The following is an 11443-nucleotide window of genomic DNA, read 5'->3' on the forward strand; positions in this document are numbered from 1 at the left end:
CAAGATTAAAAGAGTGAAAGTGATCGATTTCTCACTGTCTGCGTGAGAGATCGACGAGAGTTTTTCTCGGATGTTTTATCCTGGGGACGTTGTGACAAAGAAAGACTGCTTGCACAAAACTCAAGGCAGAGCCACGAAACGTCTTAAAGAGAGCGACCTGGTCGTGACTCAGCCGCAATCCAGTTTTTATGTTTAACCTTTGCTTTGCAGGAGTGAAATCAACAATAGTTCTAACAATTTTAAGACGTGTCTTTCTGCCATGGAATCTGAAAAGAAAACCGTTGCTGATATCAACAAGTCGTTCAAGTTTGAAGGACTTCATTTCAGAAGATGGAAGCTAAAGTTGTTTTTCTACCTCAAACTGATGAAGTTGCACATGATGGTGGACTCCATCAAACCAGCTAATCCACAAGATGCAGAAGCTGCGGAAAAAGCAACTCCAGCCGCAACAATTGCAACTCCTCAACCAACTGAAGAACCTGTTGAGACCCAAACTGCTGAAGAAAAACAAAAAGCCTATGAAAAATGGATTGATAATGACTTTGATTGCAAAAACTATATTTTGAATGCTTTTTCTGACGATTTATACGAATATTACTCTACATTTGATACTGCTAAAGATGTGTGGGATGCCTTACAGAAGAAATACGATACTGAAGAAGCCAGATCAAAGAAATATGTTGTAAGCCGCTACCTGAGATATCAAATGGTGGATGAAAAATCAGTCGTTTCTCAGGCTCATGAACTTCAGAAAATAGCTCATGAAATTATGACGGAAGGTATGAAAACTGATGAACAATTTCAAGTATTTGTATTGATTGATAAATTACCCCCATCTTGGAAAGATTTTCGTAATACTTTGCGTCATAAAACTAAGGAGTTTTCTCTTGAAAGTTTGATTTCTAAGCTCAGGGTTGAAGAGGAAGCACGGAAACAAGACAGAAAGGAAGAGATTCTTATCGTTTCCAACAATAAGAATCAGACTCAACCGAGTTTGAAACCTAAGAAAAAATCAATGAAACCTGACCAGAACCAAAGGAAAGGAAAACCTAATCAAAACAAGAACCCACACCCATCCAAGAGATTTCAGAATTCTGATTCTGAGTTTCTTTGTTATTCCCGCGGTAAACCAAACCACATGGTTAGGGATTGCAGGAATAACAAAGGAAAGAATAACGCACAAGATAATGCTGCTGAAAGCGTTATAATTTCCATGGTTTCTGATCCAGAGATTCACATGGTTGGTGGAACCGATGGGTGGTGGATAGACAGCGGTGCTTCACGCCATTGTTGTTTTGATAGGTCCCTATTTAAGAGCTATGCAGAAATCAAGGATAAGAAAGTGTTGTTGGGAGACTCCCATACCACTAATGTGAAAGGTTCTGGTACGGTAGAACTGAAGTTTACTTCTGGGAAGAAAATTATGCTGAAAGATGTCCTCCACACTCCACAAATGAGAAAGAATCTTGTTTCCGGCTATCTTCTCAACAAGGATGGGTTGTATCAAATTATTGGATCTGATGTTTACACAATTACTAAAAACAGAGTGTTTGTAGGAAAGGGTTATGCTGCTGATGGAATGTTTAAGCTTAATGTTGAAATGAATAAAATTACATCTTCTTTTTATACGGTGTGTACTTTTAATGTTTGGCATGCTAGACTTTGTCATGTGAACAGTAGATCAGTAGATACCATGAGCAAGCAAGGTCTTATTCCAAAACTTTCCATGCATGATTTTGAAAAATGTGAATCATGTAGTCAAGCAAAAATAACCAAGAGTTCCTATAAATCTGTTGTTAGAGAATCTGATCCTTTAGAATTAGTGCATTCTGATTTGTGTGAATATGAAGGTATATTAACCAGAAATGGAAAAAGATATGTGATGACTTTCATTGATGGTTATTTACCTATGTTTACTTGCTAAGTCATAAGAATGAAGCTATTGAAAAATTCAAGGTTTTTGTTGCTGAAGTTGAAAATCAATTTGGTAGGAAAATTAAGAGATTTCGTAGTGATAGAGGAACTAAATATGACTCTAAACCATTCACTGAAATTTATGAATCTTCTGGAATTATACATGAAAAAACTGCTCCTTATAACCCTGAAATGAATGGAAAAGCTGAAAGAAAGAATCGTACTTTTACTACTCTTGTGACTGCATGTTTGCTGAGTTCTGGTGCTGCCCCTCATTGGTGGGGAGAAATTTTGTTGACTGTTTTGTTATGTTTTGAATCGTGTTACAAATTCAAAAACTAAAATTTCACCATATGAACTTTGGAAAAACAGAAAACCAAATGTATCTTATTTTAAAGTATGGGGTTGTTTGGCTTATGTTCGTATTCCTGATCCTAAAAGATCAAAACTAGCTAGTAAAGCTTATGAATGTGTTTTTGTTGGGTATGCTCAAAACAGTAAAGCTTATAGATTTTTTGATCTTAATAATAAAGTTATTATTGAATCTATTGATGCTGATTTCTTTGAAGATAGATTTCCTTTTAAATATAGAAATAGTGGGGGTTCTCTACCTAGTACGAGTTATGAACTTAGAATAGAAGAACATAGAACTGCAGAAACTAGAGACGCTGAAATTGAACCTAGGCGTAGCAAAAGGGCTAGGATTGGGACAGATTATGGTTCTGACTTTGAAGTCTATACCCTAGAGGAAGACCCTTCTAGTCTTCAAGAGGCACTTAATTCTCCTGAATCCGGTTTTTGGCAAGAAGACATAGATAATGAAATGGACTCCCATAATCTTAATGGAACTTGGCACCTAGCAGATTTACCCCCTGGTTGCAAAGAAATAGGTTGTAAATGGGTACTTAAAATGAAGTTGAACCCTGATGGTACAGTAGACAAACACAAAGCTAGGTTGGTATCTAAAGGATATAGACAAAGAGAAGATGTAGATTTCTTTGATACTTATTCTCCTGTTACAAGATTGACTTCTATTCGTGTTTTGATTGATGTTGCTGCTGTGCATAATCTTGTTGTTCATCAAATGGATGTTAAAACATCTATTTTGAATGGTGAATTAGAAGAAGAAATTTACATGGAACAACCTGAAGGTTTTGTTGTTCCTGGTCAAGAACATAAAGTGTGTAAGTTAGATAAGTCACTGTATGGTCTGAAATAAGCTCCTAAGCAATGGCATGAAAAATTTGATAACTTGATGACTTCACATGGTTTCAGAATTAATGAAAGTGACAGATGCATATACTATAAGTTTGAAAATAATACATGCATCATGATTTGTTTGTATGTGGATGATTTGCTGATTTTTGGTTCAAACTTGTCTGTGCTTGAAGAAACTAAGAATATGCTTAAGTCTAACTTTGAAATGAAAGATTTGGGTGAAGCTAGTGTAATTCTGGGAATTAAGATTACTAGAACTAATGATGGCATTTCTTTGGATCAGTCTCATTATATTGAAAAGATTTTAAAGAAGTACAACTTTTTTGATTGTAAACCTGTGAGTACTCCTTTTGATGCTAGTGTTACAATGTTTAAGAATACTGGTGATAGCATTAGACAATCTGAATATGCTAGTATAATTGGTAGTCTTCGTTATGCAACTGATTGTACCAGACCAGACATTGCACATGCAGTGGGTTTTTTATGCAGGTTTACCAGTTGTCCTGGTTTGGAACACTGGAATGCAGTTGAGAGGGTTATGCGGTATCTTAAAAAGACCGTTAACCTAGGATATTACACTATAAGAGATTTCCTGCAGTCCTTGAAGGATACAGTGATGCTGATTGGAACTCTCTTTCAGATGACTCCAAGTCCACTGGTGGATATTTGTTTAATATTGCTGGTGGCGCTGTGTCTTGGAAGTCAAAGAAACAGAAAATTCTGGCTCAATCTACGATGGAGTCTGAATTGATAGCACTAGCAGCAGCTAGTGAAGAAGCAGGATGGTTGAGAAACTTGCTTTCTCAAATTCCTGTATGGGATAGACCGGTACCAGCTATTATGATCCATTGTGATAATGAAGCGGCAATTGCAAAAGTACAGAACTGTTTTTATAACGGTAAGAATCGACAAATGCGTCGAAAGCACAACACAGTTAGGGAGTTTCTCACAACTAGTGTTGTACGTGAGGACCATGTTAGGTCGGAAGAGAACTTAGCTGATCCTTTGACGAAAGGATTAGCTAGGGAAAAGGTATTATATACCTCTAAAGGCATGGGACTTTTGCCCACTAGAAGTTGAGTCATTTTGTGATGGATACTCACCTAGAAATAGGTTCAAAGGGAATACCTATTCACAAATGATATGGAGATAGAATCATACATCTTTCCCATGGCATGATATCCTGAAACGGGTTAAGGTTGAGTTCTTTAACTCTTAATGAAGTCTATAGCTCTGTATAGAGTGGGGTACCAAGCTACATGAGTACTTTTGATAGACTCACCTATGTGAATGAGAAAATGTGGCCTCTTTCTATGAGAACGTGGGCAGTTCTCTAGAACATTCATTGAAACTGGGATAGGCACAAGGCCGTAATGTGCTGGCATTTAGGAATTTACTCTTAGTATAGTTGTGTGTGTATTAAGTAATTCGTTCTCTCCATAGAGTTCAAAGACATATGTTCACTCTGTGTCAGAGTTCGGAGAATTTAATACTATGTAAAGGTTCAAAACCGAAAGGTACCTTTGCTTATGCACATAACTATACGGATCTTGCTCAATGATTTTAAAAATATAAGTGGGGGATTGTTGGGATATATGTTTTAAAATAATTATTTTGTACATTTATATCAACAATTCGAGCTTGGCCTAGTGGTTAAGCATTTTGGGCTTTGAGGGATAGGTCTCAGGATCGAATCCCTCCCCCTACTGATGGGTGTATATATATATAAATAATATATATAAAATTAGTCCGGGAGCGGGACCTTGGGGGTCTTGGGAGGTCTCTTGAATTTGGAAAGTAGTTTTTGCTCCTTTTTAAAAAGTTTTTTTTTCAAAACGTTTTCACAGGTTTTAATTACATATTAAATAGTATTTATTCTGGCATAAATTACTTGACCGTTTTTGGACTGTTACACAGGATTTTATGGAGACAATTAAAACCAAAATTTATTCCCATTAATTTTATCTTAATTGCGAAGGCTATAATAAGCCAGTTTTGAGAAACAGAAAAGTAGGAGTTTTCCATATACTGTTTTTGTGAATCAAGAGACCAAGTTTTTTTCTGAGCAAGATTAAAAGAGTGAAAGTGATCGATTTCTCACTGTCTGCGTGAGAGATCGACGAGAGTTTTTCTTGGTTGTTTTATCCTGGGGACGTTGTGACAAAGAAAGACTGCTTGCACAAAACTCAAGGCAGAGCCATGAAACGTCTTAAAGAGAGCGACCTGGTCGTGACTCAGCCGCAATCCAATTTTTGTGTTTAACCTTTGCTTTGCAGGAGTGAAATCAACAATAGTTCTAACAGTTCTAGCAATGGTATGGATGTGATTAAAGTGGGTCCATTTTTTTTTTTTTGGTTATTGGTGGCGCTTTGGGATTTTTCTGGAGATATAGCATTTTAAAAGTTGTTGTGGCTCAGCTAAAATGACATGGAGCTAATGGGTAAGAAGAAATAATTTGGGGATATACCAAAATTCATATAAGACAAAATATCTCTCATCATTGGATTCGTGCACCGCCAAGCAAATTGGCATCCTATTAACGACGTTGAGAATAAGCGCTTGACATTATGCTCAGTTTCCAAGTATGCAGTAGGTGTAATACCCCGATATTCGGCAGTGGTTTCCCGAATGGAATATAAATAGTGGTTTGTCCTTTCCTTACACCGAGGCCTTTTCAGCACAATTGGCTCCAGAGTTGGCAGAAAACTCTACAGTTAAGCATGCTCGGACGGGGAGCAATCCAGGGATGGGTGACCTCCCGTAAAATTGTTGCTGGATAACCGCAGTGATGCCCGTGGAAAACCCCACACTGCCGGATAACCGTAGTGTCTAAGTGTGGACAGTATCGGTGGAGGGTCGGGTCATTACAAATGGTATCAGAGTCGAAGATGGGTCACCTTCCGATGGTTAGAAAGGTACGCTTGACGGGGTTGGTCCAGGTGTTTGTCACATGAGAGGTAGGGAACGTCGGAGATCTGGGCTTGAATATATTCCGGAGCCGCGGACGGCTATAATTTAAGGTGGAGTTATTGTAATACCCCGATATTCAGCAGAGGTTGTCCGAATGGAATATAACTAATGGTTTGTCCTTTCCTAACATCGAGGCCTTTTCGGCACAATTGGCTCCAGAGTTGGCAGAAAACTCTACAATTAAGCATGCTCGGGCGGGGAGAAACCCAGGGATGGGTGACCTCTTGGGAAATTGCTGCTGGATAACCGCAACGATGCCCGTGGAAAACCCCACACTGTCGGATAACCGCAGTAGCTAAATGAGGACAGTATCGGTAGAGGGTCCGATCATTATAGTAGGCGTTGTACGAAGATGTACTCGGTGCCGAAAATGGTGTTTGAAAGTTGATACACTCTTAACTACGCTAAACAGATGAATATTTGAGTCTGGAGTAGTTTCTTTTGAAACTTGACTCAAGTCTTGGAGCATCTACATGTAAATTTAGCTTCAAAGTACTAAACTTTGTGATACCATTTCCTGATAAACAAAAAACTACCATAAAATATGAAATTACATGTATTTTCTTCTCACAAGATTTTAGTTTGAGTTTTGAACTACCAGAACTGTGTATCTGTCGTCCAATTAAATTTTTGGCTTGTTACTTGATATAAGCCCTGTAACTACGGTTTTAGCATTATGATCCAAATATACCCAACAACTTTGTGTTAATCAACATATACCCATAACCTAAAATCCAACATGTTACCCAAAAATTGCTAGTGTGAACCATCAAACCTAAAACCTGCTATTGTGACCCAAGATGCTCCCTCTTACCCAAAATTTGGGGACCCTAAATTTCCACTAAACCTAAAATCTTCGTAATGACCCATATTGGAATGAACAGACTATCCGAAGAATCTTTGGAAGTTCTTATTTCTGACCATTCCACGAGATAAGCATGAGATAAGTACTTTTTTGCTCCTGGTAATAGTTTTTTTTTCCTTCAGCACATACTTCAATGTATTTCTGAATCAGATAATGCAGAATTAATCCAAATTCCTGATAAAGCTGAAACTTATGGAACATTGATTTTCATGGAAGCCTAGACCTTTCCAGGTCCAGATGGTTTTCCTATAGGATTTTATCAGACTCAATGTAAAAGTAGTAAAATAAGATGTAGTGTAGTTAGTTCAGAACTTCTCCCACTCTACTTTTATACTCAAACAACTCAACATGACCAGATTTTCTCCCATTTCCAAAAATCAGACTCCTCACGAACCTGAAGACTGTAGACCAATTACCCTTTTGCAATCCTTCATACAAGATTATTTCTAAAATAATTGCTAGTGGAATGAAGAAGCATGCTGAGAAGATAATTTCTCCTACGTAATGAAAATCTGTCTTTGGTTCCGGAAATTGTGTATAATATGAAAAGGAAAGTTTGGAAAGTTGATATCTTGGCTTCGAAGATGGATATGTTTAAAACCTTTGAGAGGAGTAATATAACACCCCGTTTTTTAGCATGCTGCATGCTCAAATTTTGCGTCATGACCTGAGATGAAGTTTCTGTTAGAGCACTTCTCGGTCAAACTCGCAAGTGTTGCTATCTCAAGCTTGTTTGTCAAGTTTAGGTGTCAAAACTATAAGTCTTGATTTTTAATCTACTTATAGCTATGTCTCGGATTAGGATAGAATGTGTAATTGAGCTTTAGACTTCACGACTGTTAGAGCACCGCTCGGTCGAACTCGCAAGCGTTGCTATCTTAAGCTTGTTTGTCAAGTTTAGTTATCAAAACTATAAGTCTTGATTTCTAGTCTACTTATAGCCATGTCTCGGATTAGGATAGAATGTGTAGTTGAGCTTTAGACTTCACGGCGTTCATCCATTGAAGACGCAGAACTACTAAAGGGAGATTGTGGAACTTCATAAACAAAAGGTATGTGGAGATTTGAACTCATCTATCACTCAGAAGTCTATTCTATTATATCTCATATTGAGACAAAGTCGTATAGCTATATAGACTTCACATTATACACATTTGATATTTCGAGTTGAGTTTAACTCGCTTATATCTTTCTCGAAATATGTGTTGGAAAGCTTTTTGTTTTAACCATATTCATAATTCTTGACGAAATTCAAAAGATGATCATGTGAAAATCACCTGGTAACATCTTACATGATTTGTGTGAGATAGTCATTTGATGTAGGCTCGGAATATTTCGTATTGATCATTCGATCACTTGAAAATTGCTTATAAGCTAATAATTTGTGTGAGACAGCTATTGTCGTCTTCTAAGAATGTTTCAATGATTGAAATGGGAGTTAAGAGCTAAAACCCATGTCTGGATACATTATGGTTTGTGTACAAACTGTTTTGATGGAATTCGGGACCGAAAATTTGCATTCCCGTTCGCAAACTTATTCAACTGTTTAAGTCAGGGTACTTAAGTTTGCATACCCGTTCGCAAACTGGTTTAACTGTTGAAGTTCGGGAACCAAGTTTGCGTAACCGTTCACAAACGGTTTCAACTGAGTTCAGTCCGGAGCTAAAGTTTGCGTACCCATTTGCAAACTGTCGGCTTGTGACCAATGTTTGGAACTTAAGTTTACTTACCTGTTTGCAAACTTTAGTGTTCAAGTTCTTAAATAGGTTAAATATGATTTAATACTCATGAACAAATGCATTTATATAATAAGGAATGCAATCTTTGCAAACCGTGGCTAAAATGTTCATGAAATGATTCTTTTGAATCAATCCGATTTTGCTTCAATTGCATCCTTCAAGTTTAGACACAAGAATGAAATTGCGTACGATTAGGTAAACAAGTGAGATGTAATCCCACTATGAGTATTGAGAGATGAGTTGTAAATTCCATCTGAAAGTTTGAACCTGGTATTTCTTACCTTCTTTCGGTTATTTCTTATTCCAGAAGAATTCAACATAACCTTGTTAGGTGATCCATCGGATATATTTTTCTGAGGATTAAGTCTAGGACCTCTAGAAATTGGTTCCAGAGGATTAGAAGAGACATGTCTCCACCATGTAGACTTAGATTTATCAGACTTATTCTCATAAATACTGGAATGTGTATTTTTGTGGTGTAAGAATTTGCACCATTCAGAGGAACACGATTCCCGTGGGGATTTTGAGATGAGTGACCATTGAAATCCATTTTATGAGAATCCTATTTTTCTGCAGGAATGAAATTCATTGTAGTGGTCATAAGAGAGTTTACTCTGTTGACAGTGAAAAGAAGTAGATTTTGAAGATCATAAATCTGCTTTTTTCTATCAAAACAGTGATGAACATAGTGATTTTTTTCCCACAGAAGGAACGGGTTCGTGGAAGAGAAACATTGGAAGGAACCTGTTTTAAGTTCATAGCCCTATTAGAAGATTGCAAGTTATGTAAACATTTCTTAGCAGGAACTTCATTTGGAGAACATTTCTTCGTGTACCGTAATTCTGTCTGATAATTGGTGATCGGTACAGAAGAATTTCTCATTAAAACAGAGTTTTCCTTTTTCAAGAATTTGCACTGTTCTTGGGCTAGAATAAGGGATGCACCCAGTTTCTCTTTTTCAACACGAAGTCTGTTTAGATCAGATGAATGCGTCTCGGTCAAACGTTTTTCTCTAATTGAGTCTTCTTTAACAATATTCTCAAGAACACTAATATTTTCACCATGTAGGGTAGTTTCTTGGATTAGTTTTCGATATTGTTGGAGAAGGACTCAATGATACTATAGAGTTCCCGTTCTCGACCAAAAGACTTTTCAAATTCATCAATGAGCTGAGCATGATTTTGAAAATCAATAGCCTCAGTAGATTTTTTTGAGATTCTAGTGAGATCCATTTCCATTTCAGCTTTTGACAAAGTGTTAAATGTCTCATTTGAGGGAATGTTATCAAAATTTGATAAAACAACCTTTCTACCTCGGGATTCGGAAGAATCAACTAAGGAGTTATCCTTTGAGGCAATCCCAAGACATTTGGCATAATTAAAAGCTTTGGAAGATATTTTGGTGTGCGTAAATGCAAGAGATGAACTTTCGTCCACAGAGTCAGATCGCTACAAACACAGACTTATGAGGTCTTAAACGTGTTTGCCTGCTCTGCTACCAATTGAAAAAGCGGGGTCTAACAACCTCACCCAATATTTCGCTTAGGAATCTGTAAGACTAACTACAATATACTTACAAGAGAATCAACTAGACAGTTAGACTCAATCTTAAGAAAAGTATATCAAAGAGTTATATCTCAATCTCTCAATTCAATCCGCAATCAAACAAATAATAATTTGCGAGTCCGATTGAATATAAGAGAGATAACTTGAACGGTACCAAAGACCAATTTTCAAGGATCAATCAATTTCAATCAATAACCAAAGGTTGGATTTACTAATTGACCGATTCAACGCACAACCTGTGATATTTCAATTATATAACAAAATATAATGCGGAAAAGAAATAACACAGACACCAGAAGTTTTGTTAACGAGGAAACTGCAAATGCAGAAAACCCCGGGACCTAGTCCAGATTTGAAAACCACACTGTATTAAGCCGCTACAGACACTAGACTACTACAAAGCTAACTTCGGTCTGGAATGTAGTTGATCCCTAATCAATCTCACACTGATTCAAGGTACAATCATGCTCCTTATGTCTCTGATCCCAGCAGGATACTACGCACTTAATTCCCTTAGTTGATCTCACCACAACTAAGAGTTGCTACGACCCAAATTCGAAGACTTGATAAACAAATCCGTATCACACAGAAAAGTCTATTGAATAGATAAATTTGTCTCCCACAGATATACCTACGAGTTTTTGTTCCGTCTTTTGATAAATCAAGGTGAACAGGAACCAATTGATAACCCAGACTTATATTCCCGAAGAACAGCCTAGAATTATCAATCACCTCACAATAATCTTAATCGATGAACGAAACAAGATATTGTGGAATCACAAACGATGAGACGAAGGTGTTTGTGACTACTTTTCTATCTTTGCTATCGGAGATATAAATCTCAAGCCAATCTTACGATTGTACTCAAACACGATAGAAACCGCAATATCAGATCACACAACTATAGAGAAAATAGTTGGGTCTGGATTCACAATCCCACTGAAGTCTTTAAGTCGTTAACCTACAGGGTTTCGTGAAAAACCTAAGGTTAAAGGAGAAAATTGACTCTAGCTTATACAACTAGTATCACACAGGAGGTGTGGGGATTAGGTTTTCCAGTTGCTAGAGTTCTCCTTTATAAAGATTTCAAATCAGGGTTTGCAATCTAAGTTACCTTGGTAGCAAAGCATTCAGTATTCACCGTTAGATGAAAACCTGATTAGATTCAAGCT

This window comes from Papaver somniferum, chromosome 5 (assembly GCF_003573695.1).
Source record: "Papaver somniferum cultivar HN1 chromosome 5, ASM357369v1, whole genome shotgun sequence".
Taxonomy (NCBI): domain Eukaryota; kingdom Viridiplantae; phylum Streptophyta; class Magnoliopsida; order Ranunculales; family Papaveraceae; genus Papaver; species Papaver somniferum.